The 17895-nt window shown below is 45.0% G+C and overlaps 1 pseudogene; it reads right to left on the bottom strand.

The window, feature by feature from the left end:
- Window positions 1–13964: 13964 nt before the first annotated feature.
- Window positions 13965–15622, bottom strand: LOC132376909 (archaemetzincin-2-like; annotated as a pseudogene).
- Between the last annotated feature and the right edge of the window lie 2273 nt (window positions 15623–17895).

Below are 17895 nucleotides of genomic sequence, written 5' to 3'. Positions count from 1 at the left end.
CCATTGGTGGAAACTGGATAAAGTACACGTGGATATCTCATGGGATCTCTCCATATTACTTATTACTATACATAAAACTATCTCAAGGGCTTCCCTGGTGGCACAGTGGTTAAGAATCCGCCTGCCAATGCAGGGAACACGGGTTCGAGGCCTGGTCTGGGAAGATCCCACATGCTGCGGAGCAACTAACCCGTTGCGCCACAACTACTGAAGCCCGCATGCCTAGAGCGTGTGCTCTGCAACAAGAGAAGCCACCACAATGAGAAGCCCGTGCACCACAATGAAGAGTAGCCTCCACTCCCCGCAACTAGAGAAAGCCTGCGCGCAGCAACGAAGACCCAATGCAGCCAAAAATAAATAAAATAAATAAATGTATTAAAAAAAATTTTTTTTAATGATTTTAGAAAAATTATTTTTTTTAAATTACAACCTCTTCTCTGTGTAGGGTCATCAAAACCACCTTGAAACTGTTCTGTGAAGCCACTTCATTGACTCCCTTTGTTATATAAATGTGAAACTTCTAGGCCTCTCTGGCACTCTTGATTGGCTCCTCTCACCTTTTGTATGCAGAGAAATAGGAGATAATTTGCATAAGGAGCCCCAGGGCATTCTGGTAGGGAAGGTGGTAGTACCCTAACTCCTACCGTCTGATGTGACCGTAGACCAAAGTCTACAGACTGCAAGGAACCCCAAGGTCTCCATGAGGGTCAACAGGACCCACGGAGACTGAGGCTGGAAAGCCCTCTGGACCCAGCCGCACCAGTGCAGTGATGCGCTCCAGGAACCATGAAGAGATTCGTTAGGGAGATTCTGTAATGGAGAGAGCCTGACCTGGGAGGCCAGGTGTGGGACCCTGCAAAGGCCAGCAGAGGTGTGGGCCTGAGTCCGTGGACAAGTTTAGTTCTCTGTTGGTATGGGCAGGCCTGCCTTCAACAGCAAACCCCAAGTAGCATTTGTAATAATTTGAGAGAGAGAAGCCTCTAGAGGAAGATAATGGACTTTCCACTGATAAGGGCAAGTGAGAGCTGGGAAGACTAATTCGAAAATCAAAAGGTATTGTATTTGCACCTTATGCTCATAGAACAGATCATATTTGTTTCAAAAGAGACTGAAATTGGACCTATGAGGGACAGTCTCCATTTACCACAGCCCTGAGTTCAGCATTTCTTGACAATTGCGATTAATTTTAAACCATCCCAACACAGAAGCCTCTCTTTCCCTCCCTGACCTTCTTCAGGGTGTTGCCTCTGTCCATTATTCTCTCTCCAACTTGCTCAGAATTCCAGGTGGAGTCGATTCAGGAGCAGTCAAGGTTGCAAGCAGGCACGGAATGATCATTCTGGACCAGAATCTGCCATGCCCACCACCCCAAACCATCTAGTTACCTTAGGTCTGTGAGTTTGGAACAGTTAGGGAAGCTCTCATAGACACCAGACAGCTGTGTTCTAGATGAGTGAGGCATATAAGACATGTTTACTCTTTAGGAGACAGAAGCCTACTCCAAATGGTAAGTGCATGGTGGTTCCCTATAAGGAGAGAGCTGTCAATCTCACAGGCATCATGGGACTAGAAAGCATGCAGCCCGGAAATCCTCATGGCGCCCCGAACAGGGAAGCTAGGAACCATCAGGGAGGGGGAAATTTCCCCCTCTTCCCCTCTTGAGTTCCTGTGGCTGGACTAATAATAAAATCAACACACGACAGATTAACAGGAGAAAAAGAAACACATTTTGATTCATGTGCACGGAGGTCTCGTAGAAATAGGACCTAAGAAGTGGCTGAAGCAGGCAGCTTTTATACTTTTTAGACAAAAAATACAATAACTTTGTAAGGAGTTGACAGGACAAAGAAACGTAGGTTTTGGTGCTTAATTAGTGAAGAATCTAAACAGTTGGGGCTTGGGGTAGTAAATTAAAGTTACAAGGTTTGTTTATCCACGCTGTTGGAAGACAGAGGAAATGAAAAGTGCCCACCGAAATAAGAAGGCACCTTGAGACCGAAAAAACGAGGCAGGCAGCTCCACATCCTCAGTGGATCAATTTATTGTAGGGTAACTTAGAGGGTGGGGCCGGGTGGATGACAGTACAGAAGCATTCGCAGCTGCACTCCGCACTGCCGAGGGGCCATAGGGACAATTTTATAGTTAACTTAGGGTATGGGGGTACAGGCTTGGAAACAGGATGTGCATTCCTAAGTCAAGATTTATGAATGGGTAACTAACCTCATGAGTACCGGCAATACATCAGCAAAGGTCTTCATTATTGTTTGGGGACAAAAAGAGCATAGAGGCCACATGGTCCTAATGATTGTTAAACAATATCTATTAACTACAAAGCCCTTGATACAGATAAGTGATTTACTGTACAGTCCTGAGCAGAGTCAGCAGAAGGGCAGGACAAGCCATCTAGGCCCCAGATAGCGTCAGTTATGCTAACAGACACACAAGGGCTTCTTGGCCCAATATATCCTTCTACCTTCAGGTGCAGGGAGTGCACCTTTCATATGAGAGAGGTATTTCCTACTTCCAGGGAGAGAGAGAGGAGGGTTAGTGTTCTTTCTTTTTTCCTTCTTCTTCTTTTTTTGGCTCTGTTGGGTCTTCATTGCTGTGGGTGGGCTTTCCCTAGTTGTGGCGAGCAGGGGCTACTCCTCATTGCGGTACGCAGGCTTCTCATTGCAGTGGCTTCTCTTTGTTGCAGAGCACAGGCTCTAGGTGCGCGGGCTTCAGTAGTTGTGGCACGTGGGCTCTAGAGTGCAGGCTCAGTAGTTGTGGCTCATGGGCTTAGTTGCTCCGCGGCATGTGGGATCTTCCCGGACCAGGGCTCGAACCCGTGTCCCCTGCATTGGCAGGCAGATTCTTAACCACTGCGCCACCAGGGAAGTCCCTGTTCTTCTTGTATTGGCTGTTTTTTAAACAACTTTAATGCAGAATAATCAATATGCCACTGAGGCATATTTGGGGGTGGCCTGCCCTGGGCCGCAACAGAACCAAAGCTTTCCCTGTCATCTCCCAGGGGGCCACGGGAACTGCAAGAGCCTGCACCATCCCCCTGCTCTCAGCTTCCCCATGACTTCTCTGCCCCTCAGTGACCTCACATTGTACGTGACTTTGACTTAACCGTAGACTGTGAAGGGGAAAATTCCAAGGAAGAGGCATGTGCTGGGTGATCACCTTGAAATCTTCCTTCTGCAGTGGGAGCCCTTTATCCACAGGCAGATTCTCTCTCTAGGGCAGGTAATCTGGATCAGGTCCTGTGCCTGCTCCAGGCTGGCCATCTCTGATGTGCATTTTGAGGGCATTGGGAAACTCACAGTTTTTCCACCTCCCTGCTCCAGAAATACTACTATCAGCGCCTCTTTTGTGTTAAGCCCTCTCCAGGCAAGGCCTCGGTGCTGGGGAGGAGCAGGGATAGAAGACAGGACTCAGGCCCAGCTCCCTAGGTACCTATTCCCTGAAGAACTGTAATAAGAGGCAGTTTGTGCTAAGTCACAGAAGAGAATCTTACTCTACAGATGTGTTTGTGTAGGGAGGTGAGTTGACAAATGTCCAGGCTGGGATGAGCGCCATCTGAACTGTAGTCTATGAGCTGGGACCACTGGGCTGGAGGGGGTGGTCAGATAAGTCAAGTTCCTGGAAGAAGTTGAACTAGAGCTCGCAGGTCGATGATGGGGCAGACTTGAGTATGCTTAGGAAGAAAGGGGGCCATTGAAGAGGGGAAATAATCCCAAAGGTGTTTAAGACCCAGCTTCAAAACTTCGAGTCTTCCCAGTGTCAAAGCAACTCTCAAAATAAGATTTAAAGAATTAAAAACAAGATTCATTCAAATATAAAATGGACATGTACCAAAGATTTTATTCAACTCTTTAATTAATGAGGGAAGAAGTAAGATGGTAAGGCTGATTAAAAGAACATTCTAAGCTCGGTGCTTTGTGATCACCTAGAGGGGTGGGATAGGGAGGGTGGGAGGGAGGGAGATGCAAGAGGGAGGAGATATGGGAACATATGTATATGTATAACTGATTCACTTTGTTATAAAGCAGAAACTAACACACCATTGTAAAGCAATTATACTCCAATAAAGATGTTACAAAAAAAAAAAGAACATTCTAGGGGTCTGGGTGAGCGAGTTAGAGAGAGGGGAGGGAAATAGGTGTAAAAGGGCAAGATGAGGGATCCTTATGGTGATGGGATTGTTCTGCTTCTTGACCATGTCAGCATCAGTATCCTGATTTGTGACAGGGTACTATAGTTTTACAAGAAGAGGGAAAATTTTTCCTCTATCCCTCTTAGGTTCAATCCTTAGGGGCCTGTGAGTTAAACTAACAAATGACAGATTAGGAAGAAAAAAGACATTTTTATTCATGTATGTATGTGGGAGTTCACAGAAAAATGTGACTCAAAGTGGCAGTTAGAATTTGGGGCTTATGTACCATCTTAATAGGCAAGAGTATGGGGAGAAAGGGTACTGATGGGAAAATAAATGACTTTTAGGAAAGATAAATGGGCCCTCAAGAGAATAGACGGGAGATATGATAGTTCTGTGACAATGTGTGTTTAGGTGACTTCTTATCCCGGTGATATCTGGTGATAGGAACCAATCTTCCCTGATCATAAAACTTACAGAGGAGGGGATTTATGACAATTGAATTCTTTTGAGAGACTCTGCTTTTAGGCAAATAAGGGGAGTTCAGAGGGGAAAAAAAAACTCTTCACAGTGATATAATCTGGACCCCTTCACAGACATCCTCTTGATCCTATTTACAGTTGAACACAGTCAGCCTTCTGTATCTGGGTGTTCCACATCCACAGATTCAACAAACCACAGATCAAAATATTTGGAAAAAAAATTCCAGAAAGTTCCAAAAGGCAAAACTCGAATTTGCCACTCCCTGGCAACTATTTCCATAGCATTTACATTGTACTAGGTATTATAAGTAATCTGGAGATGATTTAAAGAATATGGGAGGATGTGCATAAGTTATATGCAAATACTACACCATTTTATACAAAGAACTTGAGCATCCGAGGATTTTGGTATCCTTGGGGGTCCTGGAACCAGTCTCCCACCAATACAGAGGGACGACTGTATCTACACACAGTATATACACACACACTTGGATTTCCTGTAATTCCAGCCTCAGGACTGCCCGCCTCCTCTCTTTGCCTAGTTATTATACAGCTACCCCTGGCCCCCAAGATGTCCAACACTCCCCTCCCACCTCCATTCACCCAACCCCTGGGTTCTCACCCTATTATCTTCACTCACAGGTAACCCTCCTCATTTGAGGTTTATCTGGAGGTGGGGCTGGGGACCAGTAGTCCTTCTCACCAAAGACACCTTGGGCGCTCAAGAAAGAGAAACTGAAACATTTTCCTCTTCACTTTGTCTCTCAAAAAGAAGGTAACACCAAGCCAGCAAGATATCATGCATTGCTCAACTTCCACAGGGAAGATTATCTACACAAAAATCATTCCCTCATTCTGCCCCCTCCCTCCGCCCCTCCCTCCCCCTTTGTTTTCAGGAAAACCCAATGAGCTCTCTGTCTTGCCCCACAGAACCCTGGCATCCTCTTCCCTTCCTCCCAGACTTGCCCATGCATGGTTGACTCTACCAAATATCCATGTCCACGCCGGCACCTTAGCCTCTGGGGCAGAGCAACAAAGGCCTAATCTTGAAATCGAAGAGAATCTCTTAGGGATATTAATGTGTGCAGTAACCGCTGCCTCTGTTTTCATTAGAGCGCTCTTGCTCAGGAGTGAGGAAGCTGTCCCTGTGGACAGCTTTCCTGGATAAGCACACCGTCTCCATCTTGTTTCTGAGATTAAAACTGCCTTTTTATTGGAAAAAGGGTGATTCCAGGAGAGGCATTCTTCCTCCAGCACCACTGATATCCAAAAGGTCCCAGGTACCCCACATCTGACTCCCTTAGACTTTGGAAGGAGGAGAGGGCTCGAGGGCTGGCCTCCTGCCGGTGCGTCCTGAGCCAGGGGCCTGGGTTTTGCATACGCAGGGGCACAGCATCCCTCCTAGATTTTGCTCAGGGCCTGGTAAACAGTAGGTACTCACTAAAGAATGAATATGTACATTTATCCTACTTGTGCCCAATCCATTTCTGGATCCTCTTCCCCACTCAAGTCTCTCAGCATCTACCTTCTATGTGGTTCCCCCCAAAATAAATGACCACTGTCTTGTGGAGGGTCTATTACTGGTACAGGGAAACAAGACTATGTTCATTATCCTGATTATGAAGATGGCGAAGGAGAGGAAAAGTTTTCCTCAACCGTTTTAGGGTCCCAGGCAGGGTCTAAACTTTTAACTGACAAAGACAGGAGGAAAGCATACAAATTTATTTAATATAAGTTTTATGTCACATGCGAGCCTTCATAAGGAAATGAAGACCTGAAGAAACAGTTCCATCCAAGTATTTTTATGCTGTCCACTCTTCACTCCTTAGACTTTGGAAGGAGGAGAGGGCTCAAGGGAAGGAAGAGTGGACAGTTGGGGGGGAATATGATAGGTCACATGGTATGAACTAAGTATAGGAACTGGGGGAAACTTAGCAAGGCCTGTGTGTTAGGATTCTTCTCAGCAACGCTTTGTCTTTCTTTGGGGTTAAGGATGCTCCTTTACTGCGGTATAGGGAGTGCACCCTCACCTGAGTGTTTATGATCTGTTTCAGGGCAGAAGGGTGCTTACGCTGTTTTCTTCAACTCCTTCAGCTTAAAGTATCCAATGTGCCAGGGTGTCATATTTTAGGATAGCATGTCCTGTTCTGTTTTTGTTTTTTCTTGTTTTTTTAAAAAATTTATTTATTTATTTATTTTTGGCTGTGTTGGGTCTTCGTTTCTGTGCAAGGGCTTTCTCTAGTTGCGGCAAGCGGGGGCCACTCTTCATCGCGGTGCGCGGGCCTCTCACTATCGCGGCCTCTCTTGTTGCGGAGCACAGGCTCCAGATGCGCAGGCTCAGTAGTTATGGCTCACGGGCCCAGCTACTCCGCGGCATGTGGGATCTTCCCAGACCAGGGCTCGAACCCACGCCCCCTGCATTGGCAGGCAGATTCTCAACCACTGCGCCACCAGGGAAGCCACTGTTTTTGTTTTTATTCTCTCATTAAACTTTGTTTTGATGGGTCTCAAATTCTGCGACAGATTTTTGGTCAAGTTATTTCCATTAAAAAGTACTGATATTAAAACTAATAACTTAAAACTGCAACACACACACCCCAGAAAAATGGCCCACAAAACATTCTCCTTTCCTTCTGAAGTTTTTAGAAAACATTGTTATCATAACCAGTCTTTTACTATTAAACTTTTTTTTTTATTTTTTAAGACTAGAGAGGTAGGCAGGGGCCAGATTATGGAGATCTTGTAGGCCTTGCCAAGGAGATTAGACTTTATTTTGAGCAGTGGGGAACTATTCTTTTTTTTTTTTTTTTTTAATTTTTATTTATTTATTTATTTTTGGCTGTGTTGGGTCTTCGTTTCTGCGTGAGGGCTTCCTCTAGTTGTGGCAAGCGGGGGCCACTCTTCATCGCGGTGCGCGGGCCTCTCACTATCGTGGCCTCTCTTGTTGCGGAGCACAGGCTCCAGACGCGCGGGCTCAGTAGTTGTGGCTCACGGGCTTAGTTGCTCTGCGGCATGTGGGATCCTCCCAGACCAGGGCTCGAACCCGTGTCCCCTGCATTGGCAGGCAGAGTCTCAACCACTGCGCCACCAGGGAAGCCCTACTATTAAACTTTAATGGTAATTGAGACACTTTTGAGACCTCTCTTCCACCACTGGTTAAGCCTGGGACAGCAGGTTTGGGGATGATATTCATTTAGCCTTCTGAGCTTTCTGGACAGGGTTGGTGATAGCTTCAGAGGGGGATACATATGAAACTTATCAATTTGAACACTTTAAACAGATGCAGATTATTGTATGTCAATTTTACCTGAGCAAAGCAGTTAATAAAAAAGGTAGTTTTTTTTTTTTTTTTTTTTAAAAAGAAGGGTGTTTTGGGGGGACTTCCCTGGCAGTCCAGTCGTTAGGACTCTGTGCTTCCAGGGGAGCTAAGATCCTGCATGCTGCGTGGGCACAGCCAAAAAAAAAGGGGGGGCAGGTTGCGTTCATTAGCCACCCTCAAAGGAGCCAACCACTTTGATTATACCCTTCTAAATATTGTTCCTCAACCCCCATTATAGCTTTCTTACCTTTTGGTATTAAATATTTTTACTTTTATGAATATAGTAGACGGTATACATTTTCTCTTTCCATTTTTATTTGACATAATAAAATTTGCCAACTTTACTGAGAAAGTATAATTTTCTTTTTATTTATTTATTTTTGGCTGCATTGGGTCTTTGTTGCTGCACGCAGGCTCATTGCGGTGCGCGGCTTCTCACTGCAGTGGCTTCTCTTGTTGCGGAGCACAGGCTCTAGGTGCGCGGGCTTCAGTAGTTGTGGCGCTCAGGCTCAGTAGTTGTGGCTCACGGGCTCTAAAGTACAGGCTCAGTAGTTGTGGCTCACAGGCTTAGTTGCTCCGCGGCATGTGGGATCTTCCCAGACCAGGGATCGAACCCGTGTCCCCTGCATTGGCAGGCAGATTCTTAAACACTGAACCACCAGGGAAGTCCCAAAAGTATAATTTTCAAAAAGTTAAAAACATGAGTCTCATGCAAATAAAAAAAATGAGCACATGTCAAAAATTAACTCTTTATGAGGCAACCAACAAGGTAGTAAAGCTAGTCCAAGAGAATTGGAGAGAGTGAGGTCTTTACAGTGGCAAAAAAGAAAGAATATTTATAAAAGTTTGCTAACTTAGATACAAAACTGATTTTTATCCTACATTAGCCCAGCATAACCCTAAAAGGAAAGATAGTAATAATCCCTTTTTCCTATTTCCAAGTTTTGGAACATTTTTCTTAACACAGCTTTGGTCACCTAAAGGTTTTATATATTTTAAAATTCTACTGGCCCACCTCCAAACTTTGGAACTGTTGGCTCTGGGTAATTTTTTTTTTAACATAATTGGTAATTCAGGAAAAATTAAACTGTTTACAAGAGGCATTTTCCACTCATTCAACATGAAAATAACTGTACTGTATCCCACCTTCTCATAACTTTGATAACCTGCTTCTTGGGATAGAGAGATAGTAATGAGGAAATGAGCTCTGCTTTTAACAGCTGAGTGTTTTCAAGAAGCTGCTTTCTAGTCTTCATCTTGAACTCAAATCTCCAGCCTGACGTTATCCTTCTCAGCTCATACTGGTTTGGACCCCAGTTTAAGGGATTTACTGGCAAAATTCTAGAGAAATGGGATCCCAGAGGCTGGGGATGGGATAAGATTTGGGGAGTTAGTGGGGAAAAGGGTCCAGAAAGGAAGGTGGGATTTGGGGCATTGTAATTCTGCAGAGGTCCAGGCTAAAAGTCCAAGACTGCTTAATGGAGATCCTTAAGAGGGCAGGGGAAATTTTTTACTGAACCAGAAGCATGGAGCTTTCAAAGCAACCAATTGGGCTTAGGGAATTTAAAAGTAAAGCATTTCATTTAAGGATCTTGTCCTTCCTAGATAACTGAGGCTAGGGAGTAAAAAGTCATAGCAGCCCTTCCTCTGCCTTCAAGATTTTATGGATCCAAGTGGGTGGAGCTAATGGTGTAGTCTCCTGGATCAATATTTTATCCTTCTCAGATGGCACAGGTGCAGGTACCTGGGGCCTTCTGAAGATAATGCTTCCATCCATAAGAGGGGCTCACAGTGGGATTTCAGACACTACATCAGGCCAGTGGTACTGATATTACTGGATAGGACAGCGAATAGCCTACCACTATTTTTACGCTGTCCGATATTTCAGCCACTCACCACGTGTCTACTGAGCACTTGAAATGCAACTAGTCCAAAATGAGTTGTGCCCTACATGTAAAATACACATCAGATTTTAAAGACTTAGGAAAAAAAGCATGTTAAATATCTCATCAATTTTTTTATATTGATCACATGTTGAAATATTTTAGATATATTGAGTTTAAAATGTTATTAAGAATAAATTCCCTTGTTTCTTTTTACTTTTTAAAAAGTGTCTACCAGAAAATTTAAAAATATACCTGTGACTTGTATCACATTTCTACTGGACAGTGCTGACCTACTCTGTCATTTGCCTTCCCACACAATTCCAGAGAGGCGGCAACTCCCTAGGCTGTCATCACTCCCACCTCTCTTGACAGGAGTTGGCTGTTGAATTGCAGCTCCTTTCTTCTGGTGCTCATTCATGGGATAGATGTCTCTTGTCCCCAGGTAGTAGTTACTCTATTCATGCTCCCTGAAATCAATGAAGCAGGGCCACCGTACAGGACTGCACAATTAGGAGACTTGCAATTTAGTCCCAGTGTTGCCACTGATGGGTAGCAGAGTATGCCACCCCAAAATATGCTACTTTGGCATAAAGATTGTTTGAGCTCAAGGCAATTGAGAAGAAGCAGATACAAGAAAAACTCTGCCCTCCCACTATTTGCCTAAAACCGGGACATAAATTTGTAGAGATGTCCTCCTCCCTCCTCTGCTAGGAAGAATGGAAGTTAATCACGGGGGATGACTCTAGACCTTTATCATCCCAGAGATGGCACCAGAGGAACTGACATAATACATTTTACTAACTAGTCCTTATCTTCTATTAGCTCCCACATATATTTACCTTCCCCAAATTTGCCATGCCTAGAAATTCAAAAAGTCTTTTTTTCTCTGTCTTGTCACTCCTCTGTAAATTTATTATTCTTTGGTTAAGATGCAACATAAGCCCAGTTCTAACCACCACTTTGAGTCACTCATCACTGAGGTTTCTCTCGAGTGATGTGTTAATAAACTGCTCATTTCCTCTTGTGAATCTATCTTTTGTCAGTCTAATTTACAAGGCCACAGCCAATGAACCTACTACGATGGGTAGAGGAAGAGGAGAATATTTCCTCCCTGACATCACTGACTTCCTGTGGGACCAGGGCAACTCCCTTAACCTCCCCGGACCCTCCCTTCCTCACTTTCTGAATGACACAGCCTGAGTGAGATCAACACAAAAGTCCATTCCAGCTCTATCTGCTTGAGGATGTAGGAAGATAAAGGGGCTTTTATTATATTGTTATTGTTATTTGGTGACCTTGTAGCTTTTGTTTAGGAAAGTAACCACAGCAGGTGCACCAGGCCTGACCCTCTCACCCTGGTCCAGAATTGTGACTTCTAACCTTGCTGCATTTCATCCAGGAGAAGTATTGATAGTTCCTGCCACCATGTCTTTGTCTACATTATTCCTTCTCTATCAGCATTAATTCACCCAGCTTATATTGAGTGCCTAATATGTGCCAGGTACTGGGATACAAAGATGAGGACACTCGGGTCTGCTTGAGCACATCTTTCCATGGGATATGACCCATCCATCCACAGACAACTGTAATCCAAAGTGGATAATTTAGTGAGTGATCTGCGCTTGGGTAATAGGGCAGAGAAACAAAGCATGGGCTCGGGGGTGGGAAGGTTTCCTGGAGGAAGGACAGCCTGCGCTGGGTCTTGTGGGGTAGGTGGGAATCAGCCAGCTGAAGAGATGTGGGAGAAAGAAGGCATTCCAGGCGGTGGCAACAGCTTGAGCAAACACAGAGAAGCAAGGCGCAGCTTGGCGTGGGATGGAATTACAAATCGGCTAGTCGTTGGAGCTTAAAACTCAGTAGTGGGAGAGGAAGCTGGAGAGGTGGGTGGGAGGCTGCACCCCAGAGCAGCACTAAGAATTCCTTAGGGCATCTAGGTCCCTTTCCTGTTCATTTTCCTGGCTTCCTCCCTTCCGTTTTCCTGGTTTAGTAAAGGTGCTAATTCCTCTTTGGAACCTCTTTTGGACTCCAGCTTCTGTCCTCTTGCCAAATCCTACCCATACCCCCCTAATGTCATCAGGGGTGATTCACCTGTAGGTTCTGGAATGCTGGCCGCTTCCAAAATGAGCCAGGAAATGAGTTCTGAGCGGCTGGGAACAGCCCCTGCTTTGAGATTTGGAGCAGGGAACATCCGTGCTGTTTTGGTAGCTCCATTCATTGTTGCTTCCTTTGGACTTGTAAGTTATTCTAGCAAACCCCAGCTGCTCTGCAGTGAAATGTTCCAAATAATTAGTATTTTTGCAGGAATTACCTTTTTAAAATATACGTGCCTTTAAAAGATTGGTTACTGTGCACGTGTTTTTGACTGCCTTTTGTAGCCCATTTTCTCCCCTAGTAGGACCCATGTATAATTTTAGGTAAAAGTAGAAAGGAAATTATGATTCGATAATCATAGTCTAGTTTTAGCAATACTCCTCCTTCAGAGAATCTCAACCTCTCTGAAGCACTCCTGGGCGCAAAGAGCTCAGACATTGAACTCTGGCAGGATTTGGGCAGGATCCTCACAGGATCTGGCAGGTGACTGTCTCAGGCCTGAGACATGTTCCACTGCTTGGAAAAGTGGAGCTGTGGACAGATCTGCTGATGTTGAAAGCGTAAGACAAGTGGGGTGCAACTAGCATAATCACTCAGACATTATTAGTCCATGATTATTCCATTTTCTGTAGCAATTCACCTCCCTTCTGCTTCCTCTCACCTGAGATACAGCTGTGCCGGCTGCCAAGGCCTCAATATGTCCAGAAACCACAAAACCATCAATATTCACAGAAACAGGTTGGTGGTCCCCACCCCCCTTGGTGGTTTCCCATGATGGCAAAGGAAATGACCTGACAATCATTCTCAATGACCATAGATTGACCTTCAGTTTCCTTGTTATATTATCATTATTATTTCCTTTGCTCAAGAGAAGGGAAAAGGGCCTATTACGTACAGTGGGTCCTCAGTATTTGTGGGTTCCACATCCATGGAGTCAACCAACTGGGGACCAAAAATATTCAAGGAAAAAAAATTCCAGAAAGCTCCAAAAAGCAAAACTTGAATTTGCTGTGTGCCAGCAACTATTCACATAACATTTATATTGTATTAGGTATTATAAGTAATCAAGAGATGATTTAAAGTATAAGGGAGGATCTGGGTTAAGTCCTGTAGGGGAGGAAAATAACTTTTTCTCTACCCTCCTAGCTTCTGTAGCTAAAGCCCTGGAAATCAAACTGACAAAAGACAATTTAACAAGAGAAAAACAGAGTTTAGTAATGCATGCAGCGTGAATATACATGGGAGAAACTCAGTGATGAGTAACTCAAAAGGATGGTTAGAACTTGGTTAGAACTTGGAATTCCCTGGTGGTCCAGTGGTTAGGACTCAGCGCTTTCACTGCTAGGGCCTGGGTTCAATCCCTGGTCAGGGAACTAAGATCCTACAGCTACATGGCAGGACCAAAAAGAAAGGAAAAAACAAAAAAGAACTTGGAGCTTATTTGGCATCTTAGCAAAGAATAACAAATCTGTAGAGAAGGGATAAGACAAAAGAAAAGGAGTTTAGGCTTTTCGGGGTGGCAAACTGTGGGAAGGTAAATATATCAGAGGAAACTAACAGAAGATGAGTGTATTTTATTTAGTAAGGTTTGGTTTCGTAGATTCCTCTTGATGCCATGTCTGGCCTGAGTCTAGAGTTGTCTCTGGTGATTGAGTCCAATATTTGTCCTCCTCTTCCTGGCATGGAAGAGGGAGACAACTTTACAAATGAAAATTAATACCCTGCTTTTAGCCAGGTAGGGGAGGGCAGATAGCTTTTTTTCTGCATCTGCTGCTTTGTAATTGCCTTCAGCACAAAATGATCCTTATGCCAAAGTGGCATGTTTTGGGTGACGTATTCTGGTCCCCTTCATTGCTGACTCCACCAGTTAAGTGACCTTCATCAGTTTACCCAGCCTCTCAAAGCCTCAGAGAGGCTTATAAAATGTGTTCAATAAGAGTATTTTCTTCTTCACAGAGCTGTGATGAGGATTAAATGGAATATAGCACATAAACTCTTTTTTTAATGTGCAAGTATTTATTTTAAGTAGTCCTAATTGAAGGTTCTTATTTTGGGAGAACAGCAAGGCATTTTATTATTCACTTTTTCCATTATTTTTTTTTCTTTTTTTATGAAGTATACAGCAAAGTATTCAGTTATGTGTGTGTGTGTGTGTGTGTGTGTGTGTGTATTCTTTTTCAGATTCTTTTCCATTATAACTTATCACAAGAACACTCTTTCCATTCTTTAAAGGCTTCCACTGGTTTTGACAAATTCACATTTTTTTTTTTTGGCTGCACTGCTCGGCTTGGAGGATCTTAGTTCCCCGACCGGGACTGAACCCTGGGCCCTCAGCTGTGAAAGCGCTGAGTCCTAACCACTGGACCACCAGGGAATTCCCAGCAAATTCCCATTATCCTCATGACTAAGTTTCAGAGTAATTCCAGGTGTGTCAGCAGATTGATCATCAATCCACTTTGTATCTTTCTGTATTATTGAAGCAAATAGCACTCTGCAACTTGCATAAACAGATAGGGCAAAGTTTGAGGAGGCTCTGGCCAGCTTCTTCCAAGTGGTTGGAGCCTTGCATTAGGCAGGTCAAAGTCCAAATATGTGTCCAGTCTCATGGGTTAAAGTCTTATAGGACTGAAGCAACAAAATGCCACTTCAGAAGTGTAATAGTTATCAAAAACCGAAAAGTCACTTAGAAGATATTTTCTGCAGCACTTCTTCACTTTGCCTTCACAGAGTGAGATATAAAATCACTGCCATACCTGGCAAAGCTGAATATCCCCACACCATCTGTCAAAGAGGCCTGTCCAGGGGCTTCCCTGGTGGCGCAGTGGTTAAGAATCCGCCTGCCAAGGCAGGAGACACGAGTTCGAGCCCTGGTCTGGGAAGATCCCACATGCTGCGAAGCAGCTAGGCCCGCGAGCCACAACTACTGAGCCCACACACCACAACTACTGAAGCCTGCGTGCCTAGAGCCCATGCTTCACAACAAGAGAAGCCACCGCAATGAGAAACCCACGCACTGCAACGAAGAGTAGCCCCCGCTGGGCACAACTAGAGAAAGCCCGTGCGCAGCAACAAAGACCCAGCACAGCCAAAAATAAAATAAAATAAATACATTTAAAAGAAAAAAAAGCAGCCTGTCCAAAGACAAAATTCCAGGAGTCTCTTGGGTAAAGATCAATCATTGTTACCTCCACAGCACAGAAGGCATCTTCAGGTCCCTTCTCTTTTAAGAACTTCAGGATGTGTCCTGCATGACTTGTAGGTTTTGTGTGTTCTTATTGACTCTAAAGGAACACCTCATTGCAGAGATAGGAACTGGTTCTAGGAGCTTTACTGTCAAGCCGTAGAAAAATGCTTTACAGTAGCCCTCGAGACATTTAATATATTCTTCACTGATAATTCTGGTGTTTTCTAGAGATCCAATGCACTGTATATAAATACTGCATTTCTCAGGAGATGGTATCTTTCTGTTAAGGGTCATTGGAAAAACTCTTCAAAGTCTTGGGGAGCCTCAGGATGGGAGATGATCCAATCTGATCGCAAATGCAAAGTAACGGGTCGAAAGAGATCACTGTCTGGCTGGAAGTCTTCTTGCATCAAATGCTGTTACACCAGCATCTAACTTCTACTACTGTGACACAAGAGCTGGGTTCTTTGAGATGAGAGCTGTTTTTAGTGTCTGTTCAGAGTGCTGTACTGTTTGCATCTTTAGGGAGGAAGGCTCCCACTGAAGTTTTTACCTTTCAAGGACAGGCATGTCTGGGCCTGGTTGGAAAACAATTGTGTGGGGTGTCTCCACCTCTCACCCTCGGCATCAACCACAGCCTGTCTCCCATGGCAGCCCCCGAGCCTGTGCACATAAACTCTTAGAACAGAGCCTAACATAGTTTGTTATTCTGAGGGGAAGGATGGTGCAGAAGGTAAGAGCATGGACTTTGGAGACATGTTGCCTGGCCTTGAATCTCAGCTCTGTCACAGTGTGATCTTGGGTATAATACTTAACCTCTCTGGTCCTCAGTTTCTTCACCTATAAAATAGAAAGTATACTTCATAGGGTGTTAAGTTATTTTTAAAAATGAATGTATGTAAAGCACTTCAAACAGGACCAGGAGTACAGGACACTTTGTGTAAGTTTTAGCCACGCGCGTTATCCTGGGCTCAGGGAAGGGAAAGTAAGCCAACAGCAGCGGCAGGTTGACAGATCTTCTCTGGCTGAAATGAGTGGATAGGATGAAGCCCCCTGCTGTGAGTCAGGACCCCTAGATGTATTCCCACCCACTGTGCAGGATGACCTTGAGCCGTCCCTCTATCTCCCTGGTCTCGTTTCCCCTTCTGTAAAGCGTGACGGCTGGATGTGGAGGTCTCAGAGGTGCGGCCCTCGCATTCAACCAGTGGGACAGAAGCAGAGGCATGGACTAAAATGACAAAGCAGACGTCCAGGGTGATCTTTTGGAGCACCTGAGGGTGGGCCAGTGAGCAGGAGTACTGCTGGCCTGGGGGCAGCCACCCATCCACACTGCAGGGGAAGGCTGGGTGCTCAGGTGAGGGACCTCATTTCTGCTTGGATTGGAAGAAATGAGAAGCCCCACCCTCTCCCATCACCTCCCCACCCCAGACTCCTTGCCAGCATGCAGCAGTGTGGCACCGACCACTCCTTCTTGATCTAACACTCTAGTTTACTGCAGAAGTGTAAAATATTCATGCTGAGAAAGGCCTGGGAAGCTTCAGGAAATGCTTCCCCGGGGTTTGTCTGTGCCAGGGGCTGGAATTCAGGGAGAAAATGAACTGCCTCTCTCTCCTGGGGAGCAGTGCTGGGAGGAGCAGGGCACGGCTCTTGAGAGGACATGATGCCTCAAGAGGACATGATGCCTCGAGAGGGCTGTGAGCGGTGGTTCCCCAAAGGAGGGGCTTGGGGAAACCCGACTGAGGGTCACAGAGAAGGGCTGTGGCCCCTGGGAGAAGGGTCTTCTGAGCCCACATACCCCGGAGGATCCAGGAGATGAGAGGGAGGGCTCGGCTGCCTCTGAAGGGATTAACCTGCCAGCTGAAGGAGGAGGAGGCGAGGATTAAGGGTCGGGGGTCACCAGCTTTCTTTGCTGGTGACCCCCTTGGGGAAGGGTCTTGGGCCAGGCCTTCCTAGGAGCAACCCTGTGGAATGGAATCCAGTTCATGACTTTTACAACATGCCAAGGACAGGGCCAGGTGCTGGATATAAAACTCAAACTAAAATGCAGCCCCTGCCCTTTCCTCCGTTGAAAACACGGACACAGACAGACTATTGAAATACAGATTAGCTCAGTGGTGAAAGACAACAAACCACACCAAACTAAAATGTCCAGCTAGGGAGGAACATCCATATAGAGGAACACCAAGCAACTGTTGGAAAATGAGGCACTACCTCATTTACTCATCTGCAGAGATGTACAAGGACCATGAAGTGGAAAAAGTATTGGACACAACAGTTTGTAGAGCAGAGTCCCATCATGTAAAGCAAAAAAAATATGCATGTGGTGTGTGTGTGTGTGTGTGTGTGTGTGTGCGCGCGCGCATGCACATGCACATACTTGCCTATGCATACAATATTTCTTGGAAAAATAAGAAAATTTAAATGTCTATCTCTGGGATGGCATTAGGCTGGTGAGGGAAGAGGAGAAGTATTACTTCTCACTTGTACCCTTTTTCATTGCTTGGATATTTTAATTATATACATATTATCTTAGTCTGTTTGAGCTGCTATAAGAGAACACCCTAGACTGGATGGCTTATAAACAACAGAAATTTATTTCCCACCATTCTGGAGGCTGGGAAGTCCAAGATGAAGGCACCAGCAGATTTGGCATCTGGTGAAAGCCTGCTTCCTGGTTCATAAATGACTGTCTTCTCGGTGTGCCTTCACATGGCAGAAGGGGGAAGGCAGCCCCCTGTGATCTCTTTTATTAAGGGCACTAATTCCATTCATGAAGGCTCCACCCTCATGAC

Source organism: Balaenoptera ricei, chromosome 13, assembly GCF_028023285.1.
Source record: "Balaenoptera ricei isolate mBalRic1 chromosome 13, mBalRic1.hap2, whole genome shotgun sequence".
In the NCBI taxonomy this organism is placed as follows: domain Eukaryota; kingdom Metazoa; phylum Chordata; class Mammalia; order Artiodactyla; family Balaenopteridae; genus Balaenoptera; species Balaenoptera ricei.
This window is presented reverse-complemented; position numbering and strand designations above follow the sequence as displayed.